This window comes from Schistocerca americana, chromosome 8 (genome assembly GCF_021461395.2).
Source record: "Schistocerca americana isolate TAMUIC-IGC-003095 chromosome 8, iqSchAmer2.1, whole genome shotgun sequence".
Taxonomy (NCBI): Eukaryota; Metazoa; Arthropoda; class Insecta; order Orthoptera; family Acrididae; genus Schistocerca; species Schistocerca americana.
This window is the reverse complement of record NC_060126.1, coordinates 111,901,982-111,920,752: the sequence shown is the minus strand read 5'-3', so window position 1 is coordinate 111,920,752 and position 18,771 is coordinate 111,901,982. Positions and strand designations below refer to the sequence as shown.

General features: G+C 44.0%; 1 long non-coding RNA gene across 2 annotated transcripts in view; it reads left to right on the top strand.

Moving 5' to 3' along the window:
* LOC124625760 overlaps positions 1-18,771 on the top strand; it is a 173,715-nt gene that overhangs the window by 65,467 nt on the left and 89,477 nt on the right. The window lies entirely within an intron of this gene.

The window sequence follows — 18,771 nt, the reverse complement described above, 5'->3', positions numbered from 1 at the left end:
ACCGCAAACGACTACTCACAGTTTTTCGAATCACTCTCCACGGGTAATTTGCTTGTTCCCGTTACAGCAGAGCAACGGATCTCCGATCCTTTCCTCGAGGAAACAAGCTACAACGAGCTGTAGCGAAGTGCCTAATAGAGAACATCCTGAAAGCGACTTCGCCACTTTATGGGATACGTAACCCATTTTCTAGCTACTTCGGAGCTTTAGCTCAACATTCCATGTAGCCGCAGTCAGCCATTACAGCGGACATAATACATCTCTCTGTTTCTCTTCTCCAGTTTCGGACAACTTTGATACTCCTATTCTACAGCAAACAAGTAGTTTTGCTTTAACTTTGTCTATAACTTCCATTTACAATCACAGGACGTACGAGTGTATTACAAACCACCGTATTTAATTGCATCACACTTCATCTACATCCACATGATACTCTCCAAGCCACATAACGGTGTGTCGTGGAGGGTACTTCTGGAAGCACTGACTGATCTTCCCTTGCGTCTCTGTGAACCCATCTTCAAGTGCTTGTTTTTTGTTGTTCTTTGTTTTTCTGTTTACGACATTTACTTTGTAATTGTGTGTGTTGTGGTCACTAAAAGGTTTGCTGGATCTTAAAAAGCGTGGAATACATAATACGAAAGGAAAAGAAATCCAAATAATCGAATTTTCACCAAACGCAGCAGAAAATGTGGATGGAACAATTCCTTATTTTGTAATGAGGAGTATTGTATGACACTTCACGCCGTTTAAGGCTCACATTTTTACAACCAGGGTTCAAATGGCTCTGAGCACTATGGGACTTAACTTCTCAGGTCATCGGAACCCTAGAACTTAGAACTACTTACACCTAACTAACCTAAGGACACCACACACATCCATGCCCGAGGCAGGATTCGAACCTGCGACCGTAGCGGTCGCGCGGTTCCAGACTGCAGCTCCTAGAACCGCTCGGCCAGCGACCAGGGTAAAAAGTAGTTTACACGTTATGATTGTCTAAGACTTAAAAAATGTTGTCACTGGAGTTATTTCATAAGTTTAATTGTTAGTGAATTGCATTATAGTGTGCTGTTAAATGATATAGCCTTATCTAAGCATCTTAATGTTACTAAAAAAGCTGTAACTGGCCACATTGACTTACTCATGTAATATGGATTCAGATCTTTCAATTTTATGAAAATGCATTTCTGTGTTTTCCAGTACATATAGGTACATTTTTCAGACCGATGTGAACGTGAACATTTGCAGCTTTCAGTTACAGTAAACAAGAACAAGTGGACAGTCTTTTACACTCAACCGTTCCGTATTTTTTTCCTGTTGTTATTTCATGCGCTAATATTAGTCGAAAATTATTGTTGTTGGATCACGAGTCTTAGATTTAATTTTAATTCATAAGGTTCGTGGGATCGTGGGATCCAAAGATGCCTTATTATGGGACGAATAACTAGAAAATTCACAGGAAGCTCAAGCGAAAATAAAAAAGGGTTCTCTTTTGTATCTATCTATACAAATTGTAAATTAAAGTTTCCAGCTGCGGATTCTGTGCATATTTTTACGTTAATCTGAGGAACTCCTGTAGGAATTTTGATACGGTTTTCACTAATAGATAGACCGTTTCATGCCGAAAGTTTGGGTATAAAATTTACTACCACTTCGGTGCACAAATCGTCCTGCCGTAGATATAATTTCCCGTATAAAGAAATTAAAAATATGAAAGAAGCACAAGAACATAAAATAGATTTACAACACTGTGTACGATAAATAATACCTTACGACAGAAGGCTCTGTACTACAATGATAATCGCGCGTGGTAGTCGCCTGGTCTTAGGCACCTTGCCACGGTTCGCGCGGCTGCCCCGTCGGAGGTTCGAGTCCTCCTTCGGGCATGTGTGTGTGTGTGTGTGTGTGTGTGTGTGTGTGTTGTCACTGGCGTAAGTTAGTTTAACTTACATTAAGTGTGTAAGCCTAGGAACCGATGGCCTCAGCAGTTTGGTGCCATAGGAACTTACCATCACCACCACCACCACTGTGAGAGACTCCTCTACAGAGAAAAAGGAGAATCCTTTTCGAGTTAGTTTTGGAAGTCTAGGATATATGACTCTTCTTCACTTCTGCTAGAATCCTCTTGAAAATGCAACATGCAGAAAAGTGCATAGATATCTTACAACATTTGCGGAAGCGTTATCCATCTGCAAATCGTCCTTCCATATGCTGTTCATGGAGTGAATGTGGCAATTCCTTTTGAATTAATCTATGCTAATAACCAAAAATTCTAACAGTGAGTACACGCTCAGGGATGACGCAGAATTACTAAGGGGAAAAAATGGACATTAGGAGAAGGATGGGAAATGGAATCGGTGATCCCATTCAAAGAAACCAACCTAACATTTACCTTGAGCGATTTAGGGAAATCACGGAAAACCTATGTCTGGATGGCCACATGGGGAGTTATCCGCTCTACCCTCCAGAGTCAGAATTCCAAGAGGCTTAAACAACGGCCTGCGCAAAGATGGGGAACTGCCTCTACAGTCCTGCCTGAGAGCCCTCTTCTTGGCTAAGCACATTGTAGGCAAACGGAGAGAGCTGCTGCAAAAAATATAACGCCACAGGATCTGTATTACTAGAAGGCTAGCCAGCATCTCGTGGTCATGCGGTAGCGTTCTCGCTTCCCACGCCCGGGTTCCCGGGTTCCCGGGTTCGATTCCCGGCGGGGTCAGGGATTTTCTCTGCCTCGTGATGGTTGGGTGTTGTGTGATGTCCTTAGGTTAGTTAGGTTTAAGTAGTTCTAAGTTCTAGGGGACTGATGACCATAGATGTTAAGTTCCATAGTGCTCAGAGCCATTTTGAACTAAAAGGCTAAAACATTAATACAGTCTCACAAGAAAGTTGCCTACCTAATGGATTCCAAGGCAAGGGCAAATTTTTCAGTATTTCACACAATTAATTTAAAAATTTAAAATGTTGTCTTAATCTGCTAAATAAGAAGCATGATCTTACGTAAAATGTTTGACACAGTAAGTATATAAGTCAGGGATTGTGTACATGTCTTGTGGCAGCGTAGGTAACGGCGCGTGTATTACCGAGACTATATTCATCCAGTGTTCGAGAACGAGAGCACTTTTCCACTTCCAACAAACTTTCCACATAATTCCAAAACTTTTCGAAACTTTTTGTCGCTGACTCCAGCCACAAAATAGTGACAGAAGGAAAGTTTATCAGTTACTACATTTTCGTTACTCATGCAGTTAATCAGTGCCTGGCATGACGTTTTAATTTATTACTACTTCAATACGAGGCAACGGCCTTGCCGCAGTGGATATACCGGTTCCTGTGAGATCACCGAAGTTAAGCGCTGTTGGGCGTGGCCGGCACTTGGATGGGTGACCATCCAACCGCCATTTTTCGGGGTGCACTCAGCCTCGTGATGCCAATTGAGGAGCTACTCGACCAAATAGGAGCGGCTTCGGTCAAAGACACCATCATAACGACCAGGAGAACGGTGTGCTGACCCCACGCCCCTCCTATCCGCATCCTCCACGGAGGATGACACGGCGGTCGGATGGTCCCAGTAGGCCACTCGTGGCCTGAAGACGGAGTGTACTACTTCAATGCAAACTGTACTTGTAGCACATTTTCAGGCAGTATCCACATATACCAGCGAATTACTGCAAAATTGTATTACTGAACGACAGGTAGTCTAGGATATATGACGTAGTAAACATTGGTATGCGAGAGTAACTAGCTTTCCTTAAAACGGAGGACAAATTACCTAGAATGTAGTCATCCAGTGTTTGATAATGAGAGTAGGTAGCACCAGTTATGACATAGACTTTTTCCTTAGTCTATGGGTGAATAAGCCGAAACCGATAGAACCAACATGATTAGGGTTTTCGTCTTCAGTTATAAACGTTTCACATGCTTAACGTAAAATATTTAACGCATTAACTCATTTGTAAAGTAATCTGACGTTTGAGGCTGTTTTATATACGAGAGTTCAAATCCTTAAAGAACTGCTGGTGGAGCAGTGCTACTGGTTTTTAACAAGGAGTAATAAGCTCGTTTCTAGTATACAGCTACACGTAAGTGTTAAAGCTGCCCGAAGCGTTTACCAGTAAGCAGAAACCGTACGCCGGTTAAGTCTTTTCCGTCATTACTAAAGTGAGTATAGCTAGTACTCAGATACGGCAGTAGAGGCTAAAATATACGTTGTGCCGTCAGGTGTATGGAGCGCCAAGGGAAGACTTGGCCGCATTAAGCGAGGACTTCCCCTGCAGGTATACGTAGCTGCGGAATGAGCACTGGTTTCTTCTCCGACCATGTTTACTGCCGGATCAGCTTTTGCGGAAACGGTGTTCGGAAGCTGAAAGGCAGAAGTAGGACGCCGGACAGAACTTGTGCTTTCTCGGCAGGGCTGCCTCTGTACGTAGCGAGCACTGACCCAGAACCTCCCACCGACACGGCAGTGAAGCTGTGACTCCACTCCTCTACAACGCAAGACAAGGGTCACAGCGATTGGAGGAGAAACTGGCTGCTACGCTATTTAATGTGGAGTAGGCGTGTATAGCGGAGCGACTTACGTGCTCCAAGAGCCACAGGTATCTACACTACTGGCCATTAAAATTGCTACACCAAGAAGCAATGCAGATGATAAACGGGTATTCATTGGACAAATATATTATACTAGAACTGACATGTGATTACATTTTCACGCAATTTGGATGCATAGATCCTGAGAAATCAGTACCCAGAACTGCCTTGATACGCCTGGGCATTGAGTCAAACAGATCTTGGATGGCGTGTACAGGTACATCTACCCATGCAGCTTCAACACGATACCACAGTACATCAAGAGTAGTGACTGGCGTATTGTGACGAGCCAGTTGCTCGGCCACCATTGACCAGACGTTTTCAATTGATGAGAGATCTGGAGAGTGTGCTGGCCAGAGCAACAGTCGAACATTTTCTGTATCCAGAAAGGCCCGTACAGGACCTGCAACATGCGGTCGTGCATTATCCTGCTGAAATGTAGGTTTTCGCAGGGATCTAATGAAGGGTAGAGCCACGGGTCGTAACACATCTGAAATGTAACGTCTGCTGTTCAAAGTGCCGTCAATGCGAACAATAGGTGACCGAGACGTGTAACCAATGGCACCCCATACCATCACACCGGGTGATACGCCAGTATAGCGATGACGAATACACGCTTCCAATGTGCGTTCACCGCGATGTCGCCAAACACGGATGCGACCGTCATGATGCTGTAAACAGAACCTGGATTCATCCGAAAAAATGACGTTTTGTCATTCGTGCACCCAGGTTTGTCGTTGAGTACACCATCGCAGGCGCTCCTGTCTGTGATGAATCGTCAAGGGTAACTGCAGCCATGGTGTCCGAGCTGATAGTCCGTGCTGCTGAAAACGTCGTCGTACTGTTCGTTGCAGATGTTTGTTTTCTTGCAAATGTCCCCATCTGTTGACTCAGGGATTGAGACGTAGCTGCACGATCCGTTGCGGCCCAGCTGATAAGATGCCTGTCATCTCGACTGCGAGTGATACGACGCCGTTGAGATCCAGCACGGCGTTCCGCATTATCCTCCTGAACCCACCGATTCCATATTCTACTAACAGTCATTGGATCTCCACCAACGCGAGCAGCAATGTCGCAATACGATAAACCGCAATCGCGATAGGCTACGGTCCGACCTTTATCAAAGTCGGAAACGTGACGGTACGCATTTCTCCTCCTTACCCGAGGCATGACAACAACATTTCACCAGTCAACACCTGTCAACTGCTGTTTGTGTATGAGAAATGGGTTGGAAACTTTCCTCATGTCAGCACGTTGTAGGTGTTGCCACCGGCGCCAACCTTGTGTGTATGCTCTGAAAAGCTAAATATTTTCATATCACAGCATCTTCTTCCCGTAGGTTAAATCTCGCGTCTGTAGCACGTCATCTTCGTGGTGTAGCAATTTTAATGGCCAGTAGTGTATTTCGAACACAACTTGTACCGTGTGGAGATACGAATGTTTGCCGTAATGTAATGCTCGCAAAAATATGGAACAAGATTAGGAAATAGTATGTCGGCTCTTTGGTAAAGTAAGGTCGTACGCTCGAGCCAGGCTTCGGACTTAGTTATGATTTAAATGTGGCGTTACCTTGTGCGCCGCACAAATGCAGTGTTTCGGGGTATTTTTCTTGTGTATTCTGCAAGGAATGTGATGAAAACGGCCCTTGTAAGCGCATAATCACTTGCTTTCGGGAAGTAGTGGGAGCGGAGGAATATGAGCATTGCCGTTAGTGTTTTACAATTTATTGTTCCTCAAAATATTCGTCTTTAAAATTTGTACTGTTTTACAAGGGATAGAAACAATTTTAGGCCGGCCGCAGTGGCCGAGCGGTTCTAGGCGCTACAGTTTGGAACCGCGAGACCGCTACGGTCGCAGGTTCGAATCCTGCCTTGGGCATGGATGTGTGTGATGTGCCGGCCGGAGTGGCCGAGCGGTTCTAGGCGCTACAGCCTGGAACGGGGCGAACGCTGCGGTCGCAGGTTCGAATCCTGCCTCGGGCATGGGTGTTTGTGATGTCCTTAGGTTAGTTAGGTTTAAGTAGTTCTAGGTTCTAGGGGACTGATGACCTCAGAAGTTAAGTCCCATAGTGCTCAGAGCCATTTGAACCATTTTTTTGTGTGTGATGTCGTTAGGTTGGTTAGGTTTAAGTGGTTCTGAAGTTCTAGGGTACTGATGACATCAGAAGTTAAGCCCCATAGTGCTCAGGGCCATTTGAACCAAAAAACAATTTTAGAAACTTTTTTTTCCATTATGTTTATTGCAATCGCAAAAACAGTGTTTTAGAAGGCTTCAACATTTTCCTGGAGGACCTATGAAATTCGCTGCTCACGCACATTGTTTGATATAATAAAACACAAAGACGTTATTATGCCATGAATTTAACAATGATATATTAACTGATATTTTTCGCCATGAAACAGAAAATTCTCTCAAGTGTTGAAACTTCCTGGCAGATTAAAACTGTGTGCCGGATCGAGACTCGAACTCGGAACCTTTGCCTTTCGCGGGCAAGTGCTCTACCATCTGAGATACCCAAGCACGACCCACAACCCGTCCCCATATCTTCAGTTCTGCTAGTACCTCGTCTCCTATCTTCCAAACTTCACGGAAGCTCTTCTGCGAACCTTGCAGATGGTAGAGCACTTGCCTGCGAAAGGCAAAGATCCCGAGGTCGAGTCTCGATTCGGCACACAGTTTTAATCTGCCCGGAAGTTTCATATCAGCGCACACTCCGCTGCAGACTGAAAATCTCATTTTGGGAACATCGCCCAGGCTGTGGCTAAGCCAGGTCTCCGCAGCATCCTTTCTTCCAGGAGTGCTAGTTCTGCAAGGTTCGTAGAAGAACTTCTGTGAAGTTTGGAAGGCAGGAGACGAGGTACTGGCACAACTGAAGCTGTGGGGATGGATTGTGAGTCGTGCTTGGGTAGCTCAGATGGTAGAGCACTTGCCCGCGAAATGCAAAGGTCCCGAGTTCGAGTCTCGGTCTGGCACACAGCTTTAATCTGCCAGGAAGTTTAATATTAGCGCACACTCCGCTGTAAAGTGAAAATCTCATTCTGTCTGAAGTGTTGTGCGACAGCTAGAACTGTGATAATGAATAATGATTCTATTTTTCTGTTATTTTCTTGATTTCATTGATGACTTGGGGCATTTAGATCCCTTACGGCAATGTTAGCGACATGACCAAGCGGCTTCTAATCAAATTGTGTGCCTATGTAGTTTCGTCACTCTTGTAGGACTGGATTCGTAATTTCTGTCAGATAGGTCACAGTTCGTAGTAACTGATGGAAAAACATCGAGTAAAATAAAATTAGTATCTGGCGTTCCCTAAGGAAGTGTTATAGCACCTCATCTGTTTCTAATCCGTAAAAATGGCTTCGTACACATTCTGAGCAGCCATCTTAGATTGTTTACAAATGATGCTGTCGGTTGCCGTCTATTAAAGTCATCAGAAGATCAAAAGCAATTCCAAAACGATTTAGACCAATTGTCTGTATGGTACGAGAAGTACCAGTTGCCTCAAAAACCTAGAGGTTCTCGACCTGAGTAAACGTAAACGTACATTCCATCCACAGGTTCGGGAGGACCTATCGGAACCTTCCAACTATCAGCGGAGTTATTGGATGTTGTGCGGAGGGACGTGAGATCAGCACACAGTTCTCCTGCGGTTGTCAGTTTACGTAATCGGGAGCCGCTACTACTCAATCAAGTAGCTCACGGGCCTGAGTGCACACCGTTCCAGGCCTCCCACCGAGTAAAACTCTCTGGCAGAACCGGGAATCGAACCCAGGTCTTCCGTATGGTAGTCAACAGGGCTGAAGGCTCTGCTACGGGAGGTGGACCCTGCAAATTAGTGCTAAAAAGAATCTGTTACAATATAAATCAAACTTATTCCAAGACTGTCGATTCAACTACGTGCATAAGGATTACAATTAAGAGCAAAACTGGAACAGTCATATAGAAAATGATGTTGGGAGAGCGAGCCTACGATTGCGTTTTATTGGCAGAATAATTAGAAGAAGCAACAGGATAACTAGAGAGATTGCTCACACTACGCTTGTCCGTCCTCTTCTGGAGTGCTGCAGCGCACTATGGGATCCTTACCGGATAGGATTGACGGCGGACATCGCAAAAATTCAGAGAAGAGCAACTAGTTTTGTATTATCGCGGAATAGGGTAGATTGTGTCACGGATATGATAGCCGAGTTGGGGTAGCAATCATCAAAACATCAGCGTTTTTTGTTGCGGCGAGACGTTTTCATGAAATATCAATCGTCACCTTTTTCCTCTGAATTCGAAAAGGTTTTATGGCTTCCACCTACGTCGGGAGAAATGACCATTGTCATAAAATAAGAGAAATCAGAGCTCGCACGGAAATATTTAAGTGTTCATCTCTTGCACTTACTATTCGAGAGTGGAACGGTAGGAAAATATTCTGAACTCTCTACTAACCCACAATAGTCAATTGCAGCGTAGTCAGATAGATGCAGAAACAAGTCATAATTTTCTTGAAAGTGAACTGCGAACGAACCACTTTAATTGATTTCTGTTCATTTTGGAACACCGTAACAGTTGACTGGTGCTTAGTTTCGAATACATCCAAGTTTCGTCTCCTGTTACGATGTTGTGTACGAATTTTGTGTTTCCACTGTGGGTGTTTCCGAGCATTTCCTTGCACCAACTGGCAAGAGCCGATTTTTCAGCTGAATCCTTCGGAAACAGATATTTTTCACAGCTATATGTTCATACAGAGCCATATGTACTGCAGTCTTAGATATGCCTAAGGATGGCTCTGTTTCACGATAAATCAAAAAATGGTTCAAATGGCTCTGAGCACTATGGGACTCAACTTCTGAGGTCATTAGTCCCCTAGAACTTAGAACTAGTTAAACCTAACTAACCTAAGGACATCACACACATCCATGCCCGAGGCAGGATTCGAACCTGCGACCGTAGCGGTCTTGCGGTTCCAGACTGCAGCGCCTTTAACCGCACGGCCACTTCGGCCGGCTCGATAAATCACATGTTTTATTGATTGGAACGACATCCAGTTCTGGTCGACCATCGGAAAATTGATCGGCAACAGAAGCACGACCATGACGAACTTTGGATTACCGATAGTAAATAGTTTTTGTTTCTGAAGGTGATTTATGAGTAAAAGCTGAAGTAAGCGATTAAGGCATCGTAGTTGAGTTAGTCTCTGCAAAAATCGTGAAAGATGGTACAATGGAAACCTTCACGTAAGATTCTCATTTTTTCACAGCACTGTTTCTTTAAACGGTTACTCTAAAAAAATTACTCAACTAATTTCTGAGCTGCCATTGTTTTAGCAACAACGGAAGAAAAATTTTAAAATAACAGCCGCCCTAATGGCAAAACTCGGTAGCGCTAACTAAAGCTTAAAAGTAGAGTGTCGTATACAGGGCCTTTTCGCCCAACTGATCTTTCTCAAAAGAAATACTTTTAAGGGAAAACTGTTTCCTGGTTCACACCGTAAGCTCTAGAATGAACATCGACTAGGCGCAAAATATAATATACAAAAACGTCTTAAACAAAAAATGCTCACTTTTGAGAGCTCCGTTCATTGGTACTAATTTTATACCACACTTCCCTCCTAAAGTATGAAGTTGAGTACCTTTTCAACATTTTCCAGCATATTCAAGCAATATGTGTCCACAACTGAATTTACTTTTATCGATTTATCTATAAAATGCATATCATCGTAACGAACAAAATTAAAGTACCGTTAATGCAACTAGACAATATTTGTTATTTTGCTTTTGGAAAAAATGTTATTTGGGATGGTGAAGATAAATGGGAGACACTATATATGTCAAACACCAAGCCTCAGTTGCGCAATAAAACGCTCTAGACTTTCAAGACAGTGGCTCCCTAAGCATACGCAGTTTTCACTTCGTGAGACGAGGAACCCAAAGATTGGCGATGTTATGACTCTTGGCAAGAGGAAGAAGTTGTCAAGATTTGCAGTCGTCGACTGGCACTGAGCCAGACTGTACTGAATACTTGCAAACATCCTCAGCCAAAACGTTGTGACCAAAGCTCATCGTGAGATTGAATGTCGCCTGGTGGTGTGCGGAAAGTGATGCTGTTAGGAAAGTACAAGGTGTCCATAAATTTATTTACAACTTAATACTTTAATAACTTTAACATTATACTAGATATTATCAAATGGTTTTCAACATGTGATAACTCATAAAACTTTCTTTCCTCATTCATTCACATCAATGTGTGTACCGTTAGCGACATGGAAAAGGTCTTGTCGGAATTGAATTTCTCCCCACGTACGATTCAAGATCTCCATGTTGACATGTTCAAATGCCTTGCGGTTGCGTACCTTCACGTGCTATAGGTCTGTAGCCTTGGTTACATACACGGTCCTATACAAAACGCCAGAGGAAGAAGTATAGTGGTGTGAGGTCAGGGTATCTTGGCGATCTTCGGAATGGACCATCTCGTCCAATCCACCTATCCGGAAATTATTCATCTAGAAACTGACGCACCTCTAGAGAGCAGTGTGGAGATGCCCCATCCCGCTGGAACAAGACATCAGGTTGCAGGTGTGGCATAGCAAATTCTTGTAACATTTCCGCGCCGACAGACCGCCGGCCACTAACTTGTGGGAATTGCGTCACCTGTGCGTAGCAGTATGGCGCTGCGTACATCCGGAACCTACCAAGGGCTTGTCGAATCCGTGCCACGTACTACCGGTGTATTGCGTTCCGAAGATGGAACACAATGCTATTAAAGAGGTGGTTGATCTTATACTGTAGGAGTCGTTGAAGGAGAGATTTTTAGAAATGCCAACCCTAAGGGGGTGAAATAGGGGATGCAAGATTTTTCGGAAATATCTCGCTGTTAAGGCAATTTCGAAGCTAGAACTACGAAATTTCGTATTTGGATTCTCAGTCAGAAATAAGAAAAAGGCCTTTCAGCAATTTTGGAAATTCAGCCACTAACGGGTAAAACAGTGTGTAGAAGTTTTTTAAAGCTACGTGTTTGAGAAGTGCTATTTGACTTCTCGGTTAGATGTAGGGAAATATCTGTTAGGGGATGAAAGTTTCTAGGGAAATATCACCACAAGAAACATAAGTCGTGATTGACAGAAAGCTTCGTTCGGAAAAGACGTTGCTTCTATGGCCTTAATTAGCGTAAAAAGTTTAGGAGGTATTGAATTTGCGAACAATATTAAAATTCCATTAAACAAGAAATCTTTGCAGATCATACAATCTACGTGAGCGAAACGCCAGCGCAAAGCTTTTGAATTATATTTGCAATTCTGTACGACAGAAAAAGGCTCCTTTCGTGTTAGGAGAGTCAGCCGCACGAATGTGGTACCAGAAGAACCGCTCAGCTCTCATGCTGAAGAAACTCTTCCGCAGGTGACGGAGAGAAGCCAGCCAGAGCTGGTGGAGAATTAGCAACGTCCCGGACGTGGGTCGTTGCACGGTTGCTGACTTCCCGAATGCGGTGCACAATGGGAATGGGAGCGCAAAACCTGCGATGGAAACCTTGCGCCGGATGCCTCGTATCTCATCTGTGCAACTGCTTCCTCTCTTCGGGTTCTCTAACGACTGCCAAGAGCCACTTTCATTCACCGTTTGAAAAAACCGCTGTCCGTTGCCGAACTAGTGTTCAAAATTCACCTGATGCTAACCGGCCCCTTTTCGATTTTAACTTCCTCCATTGTCTTCACTAACGAATCTTTCGAATAGTTGGAGTATTATCACTGTGTACCACACTTACAATATACTACTTAACACACTGAAACGCTCCTTCCGTCCTTGCCTCGGAACTCCCTCGCAGCGTGTGGTCTCGCGGTCGCGTGTCGCTTCCCGAGCACGGGGTCTGGATTCGATTTCCGGCGGGGTCGAGGATTTTCACCTGCCTCCAGATGACTGGGTGTTTGTGTTGTCCTCCTCATTTCATCATCATTCATGAAAGTGGCAAGACTGGACTGAGCAAAGGTTGGGAATTTGTACGGGCGCTGGTAACCGCGCAGTTGAGCGCCCCACAAACGCAACATCATCATCATCATTGGAGCTCTCGTGGCGTCAAGCGAAGTTAGATTTGTTGGTTAATTTAGGGGGAGGGGACCAGACAGCGAGGTCATCAGTCCCATCGGATTAGGGAAGGATCGGAAAGGAAGTCAGCCGTGCCCTTTCAAAGGAACCATCCCAGCATTTACCTATAGCGAGTTACGGAAATCACGGAAAACTTAAGTCAAGATGGCCGGACGCGGGTTTGAACCGTCGTCCTCCCGAATGCGAGTCCAGCATGCTAAGAGCAGCGCCACCTTGCAAGGCGAAGAGTCAGAATGCGTCCGCGGCCAGAGTCAACACCGACTCAAAGGAAGGCCTCGGCGCTTGTTGGTGACATCACGTCAGCTAGGCACGGCGAACGCCAGGTCTGTTGCAGGCAGAAACGCCTGGGCGTGCTTATCACTATACATATCTTATTTTTGGACAAACTGTTTGGTATTGTTTTGGATTCTGCAGTTTTATTTATATTAAAGATTTTCTTACTATCGTAAAGCTACAAATGAAGATCATAGTTCTGTATTACTGAATCCTGTCGAAACAAACGTAGATCAATATGAGAAGATGCTTTGCCCCATTGCAAGCTTCGGAAATTTTACATTCAAGAAACTATATTCACTTGATCCATTTTGTTATCGAAACTTACCCCAACCCCCTTACAATGAACTCGTTTCTTTTATTTATTTATTTATTTTCGTTTGACATCGTCACTGGAAATGTGAACTAATTTATATGTGTAAATGTCCAACTGTTGCCAGTCATTAGATTACAGTCGTTTTCAACGAAAGGAATTCTTAACAGGAAACAAAATAGCTTCATACATCGAAAATACTGCTGAGCTTAAACTTTTTTAAACATGCACATTAGAAAAGATAAATATTCCCCTCTTGCAACTGAAAGGAGAAACTTTATAAGACAAAAAAATTTTATTTGATAAAACAAGTATCTCTCTTGCCTCTTCTTCTGTCCCCTACCTCTCCCCCAACGTGTACAATCTCAAGATATTTCATTAACATTCAGTGCTCCTCACCCCATAGTCAACCAAGATACCTAAAGAAGAGCACCAATATGTTCACAGTTTCTTGTAAAAGCAAAAAAAAGGTTCAAATGGCTCTGAGCACTATGGGACTTAACATCTCAAGTCATCAGTCCCCTAGAACTTAGAACTACTTAAACCTAACTAACCTAAGGACATCACTCACATCCATGCCCGAGGCAGGATTCGAGCCTGCGACCGTAGTGGTCGCGCGGTTCCAGACTGAAGCGCCTAGAACCGCTCGGCCACCAACGGCCGGCTTGTAAAAGCAGCCCAGTACAAACGTAACTTCCACAGATTTACAAATAAGGTAAAGAAGCACGAATTCTGTTGCTGCTGGACCATGAAGTTGTTTTTGTATGTCAGTCCTTAAAACAGGTGGAAATTTAAGTTCAGGAGTACACTATTTGTTAAGAAGTGTAATGAATTGCACAATTAATTGATTGCAGAAATCTCTCAGAACAATGTGTGTTGGTCAACTACTGCCAATAGTTTTACATTTTCCTGTGTCAGAGAGGGAGACACCACCATTATGAGTATGCCTGCAACAGACCTGGCGTTCGCCGTGCCTAGCTGACGTGACGTCACGAACAAGCGCCGAGGCCTTCCTTTGAGTCGGTGTTGCCAGAGTCCACCCAACTTTGGCTGTGTGCGGCGCGTCAAACAAATTACCCGACGTAACACTACGAAGGAATTATCTGAATGCGACAGAGCCACGGAAATCAGTACATGTGATGTACATGCAGAGACAAAGAAATGATTACAATTTCAGAAAGATAGAGTGATTTATTCAGGAGAAGAACTTCACAAATTGATCAAGTCAAGCCGGCCGGAGTGGCCGAGCGGTTCTAGGCGCTTCAGTCTGGAATCGCGAAACGGCTACGGTCGCAGGCTCGAACCCTGCCTCAGGCATGGGTGTGTGTGATGTCCTTCGGTTAGTTAGGTTTAAGTATTTCTAAGTTCTAGGGGACTGATGACCTCAGATGTTAAGTCCCATAGTGCTCAGAGCCATTAGAACCATTGGATCAAGTCAATGACACATTGCTCCACCTCTGACTTATAACGATATGTTTACGTAATGTGTATACATAAACATACAGTTATAAATGTCCCTGTTCGGGCGCCAATTATAACGATATGTTTACGTAATGTGTATACATAAACATACAGTTATAAATGTCCCCGTTCGTAGTCGCTAATTATAACAATATGTTTACTTTTGTGCTGTAACATATAGCTATAATCAGCGGTGGAAATATATTTGCGAACGCCGACCGTGTGTGGCTGTTTCTTGTTGGATCGTCTGATCAGTCGGAAGTTGCATTGTAGAGGAGAGTAAATGCCTATTCAAAATATAATTATTTTTGGATAGCTCAACATGAATTTCCTAAGGGACCGTAGTTTATCATGCATTTACCAGTAGAATATGGCGCGGAGAAAATATTTCGCCGCATGCAACTTCCGTCCGATTTCGACGAAAGAATTTGTGACTGTCAACCCTCTATTTGGCAGAAACATAAAGAAAATTAAATAACTTCGTGAAGGAGTGAGACATAGATTCTATATTAAATAAATAGTCCATACACCAGTTCCATTTAACTCTGAACTTATAGCAATTAATAGATGAACTTACACTGCAATGAAAGATTTAACATGGATGCCGTTTTGATTGGCACTTCTCTTCTCGTAATGAAAATAATTCCTTTGACGTTTTCACATACACGTCGCACAATAAATCTACTGTTATGCAGTATTTCACTTTTACTTTACACTAAAATAATATTATTTTTAACAATAATAATACGGCAGCAAGACATGCGCGCCCGACACAAGTTACAAGAGACAAGAGAAAAAAAAAATGAGTAACTGAGTAACTGTTAATCGAGAATATCTCGTACATCAAAAGAATGTGTAAAAGTGTTCTTCCGTCCGTTTTTCGCGACGCGGTTTTCAAAGTCAATAACTCACAGCATCTCTGACGGCGCTTCGACAATAAACAAGTTACGTCACAGGTCGTTCACCTTTTACATTCTCGCAACATTATTTGCTAACTGTAGCTGTTGCCGAGCGACTGCTCGATTAGTGAATGATTTAAAATGATAAGGCAATCACATAATGTTACAGACTCCTATGCAGGCAGTTATTCTGTTGGTATTGACTGATACAGTTGTTGGATGTCCTCCTGAGGCATATCGTGCCACATCCTATCCAATTGGCGGGTTAGATTATCAAAACCCCGAAGTGGATGGAGGGCGCTGCCCACAATGCTCCAAACGTTCTCAACTGGGTAGAGATTCGGTGACCTTGCTGGCTAAGGCAGCGCTGGCGAGCACGAAGACAAGTGGTAGAAACTAGCCGTAAGGGGGTGGGGGCATTATCTTACTAAAACATAATCCCAGAATGGCTTGCCATGAAGGGCAACAAAACATGACGTAGAATATCGTCCACATACCGCTGTGCTGTAACGTTGCCTCAGATGGCAAGCAAAGGGATCCCGCTATGAAGAGAAATGGTATCCTGGTTGTTGGGCTGCATGGCGGGCGACAGTCGGGTTGGTATCCAACTGCCGTCCGGGTTGTCTCCAGACACGTCTTCGGCCTCGAATGTCACTGATTGGAGTAGGATTGTCTTCAGTGACGAGTCCCGCTTCGAACTGAGGCCCGATCACCAGCGAAGCATTCTGTGGAGTATTATGGGCAGAGTCCACCAACCAGGTCAGGGTTTGGACGATCTAACGCACCAACTAGAGAATTTGGCACTATATCGCTCAGGAGGGCATGCAACAACTCTATCAATCAATGCCAAACCGAATAGCTGCTTGAATCAGCGCCAGAGGTAGACCATCGCGTTACTGACTTGCTCAGTGGAGCTCTTTCTCTTGAATAAAATATCCATTTTTTCTGAAATTGTAATCATTTGTTTGACTGTACATGTACATCACATCTACTGATTACCATACCATTCGGATGATCCCTTTGTGATGCGTCGCTTTCTTTTTTTTATTTATCTTAGAATGTACACGCAGATTTTAGCAGAAACGTTTACCTCGGATTTGAATTAATTGTCTGCACATGTAAAATCAGTCCAAATATGGGTCACCAGCCTCGTTTTGACCAGTGAGACAAATTTCTCACTATCCCAAAAATCTGTTACTAAGACCCCTGTACCTATTTGATTACTTTCAAGAAACATTCCGAAATTCAGCCACTGAACTGGAATACGTTCGCCGTTAAAACAGTTCAGTGGATTGCCTCCAGCTGGTTACTCACATTCCCCGCCGACAATCACCACAACAAAACAGCAATTCAGTTCAAAGTCCATAGGGAAAAATCATTCAAAAACACAATGCTCAAATCTGTGAAATGAAATTTATTGCTATCAAATAACGCTAGCCAAGTTCGTCGCTTTTTCCCAACACCACCTATAGCTAGCTGTCGCCTGCTCTGAGACCTCTGTTCACCGAAAAAGTCCATGCATACTAATTCGGGACATTTACCGACAAAAACAGGGAAGTGCCTAAGCAGAATTCGATGTTCGCCCGTAGGAACACACTTTCTAATGCTTTGAAGGCTTTCGGTACCGGGCAAGTATCTTCTTTCATCACGAAGGATCACTAACTCCAGACTTCCGAAATGGTAACCAATTTGAAAGGCTCACTCCGGCCATTCCGTTACACCTCTACACCACGAGGGCTGCTTGCCGACTCCTCCATTTCTCGAACTCCAAAACCGCTCCACGAAATTACTTAACGCTTAGAGCTTCCAGCCAATCACAATCAGGAGCAGACGTACGCATTCTCTTTGGCCATATCCTTCTCCTGCTTATGGAGCTTCTGCACGATGCTGCCCCTTGGTAGGACGTTAAGAGCTTTTTCTGTAGTGGATGATGGAAATATCGATTGTCATGGGGAATGCACTCTCCCAGTGAGACAGTCGTGTAGTCTCTGGCCACAGCCCATTTAGGAGGATTAGAGAAAACCGACCCACAAACTCCAGGCTGAATAAAACCCGATTCCCACAGAACTCGACCCTGTCATACACAATGGCCGAAGGGAGGACTGGCCGGTGTGACCGAGAAATGAGATGTTACAAAGCGTGTGCTGTCTGTACCAAGACTAACAGAGGATATTTGAACTATACAGAGCATGGCAGCACTAATCGACACAGGTTTGTTTAACTATGGGAGAGCGTCACATAGACGTTTAAGAAAGTCAAGTGGCAGACTCTTCAGCATAGGTGCTAACTGTCCTATGAAAGCCTGCTAACAAAATTTCAAGAAGCAGAAAAAAAGAAATATTCTTCAGCCCCCGTATGTATCGCTCCCGTTAGCATTTTGCGGACGTTAGACTAATCATGGCTCCAACAGATACATTTCAGAAGTCATTATTTCCGGGTCGCAGCAAACATAAAGTTCAGTTCTCGAATTAATTTCTTTGGCAAAGAACGTTTACTGAAATAGACTGCTTTACTTGGAATAGATAAGTATTAGTTCTCAACAGAGGGTGAGGAGCTTCAGCTAAAGTAATGACATGACGGCTTCTTAGAAATCGTTTTTTGTCGTGAACTGCACCGTCTCTAAACAATTAGAGGGTTAATTATGGAGGTGGTTATATTTTTCGATTACTTCAGTTACACTACCGGGAAAAAATGCAACATCCTCGACGATTGTGTTCAGTGGCAACGAGATATAATATGTGCACACTGAGGGGCCGTAGTCTTAGTGATTCATTTGTCACGGTCATCGACGATCAGGTGGCGCTCAGGAGGCCAGTCTGTGTATCATCTGTCCTGTCTGGGTACAACCATGCACCGCCGACGAGTACGTACTCCTGCTGAAGAGATTCAGCCATTTGAGCGGTGTGGCACTGTGGGGCTCCGGGAAGCTGGATGGATGTATATACGGACTGCTTCGCATGGTGGTCACAATGTAACGGTTTTCAGCAGTGGTCTGTGGAACATTCTCACACCTGTAGACCAGATTCTCGACGTCCGCGTAGTACAGGCAAATGTCAACATTAACGCAGTGTGCGAGAAGCGATGGTCGACGGAACCTCATCAAGCGACTTAATCTGGGCATATGTTGCACCTCCCGTGTCATCATGGACGATTGGGA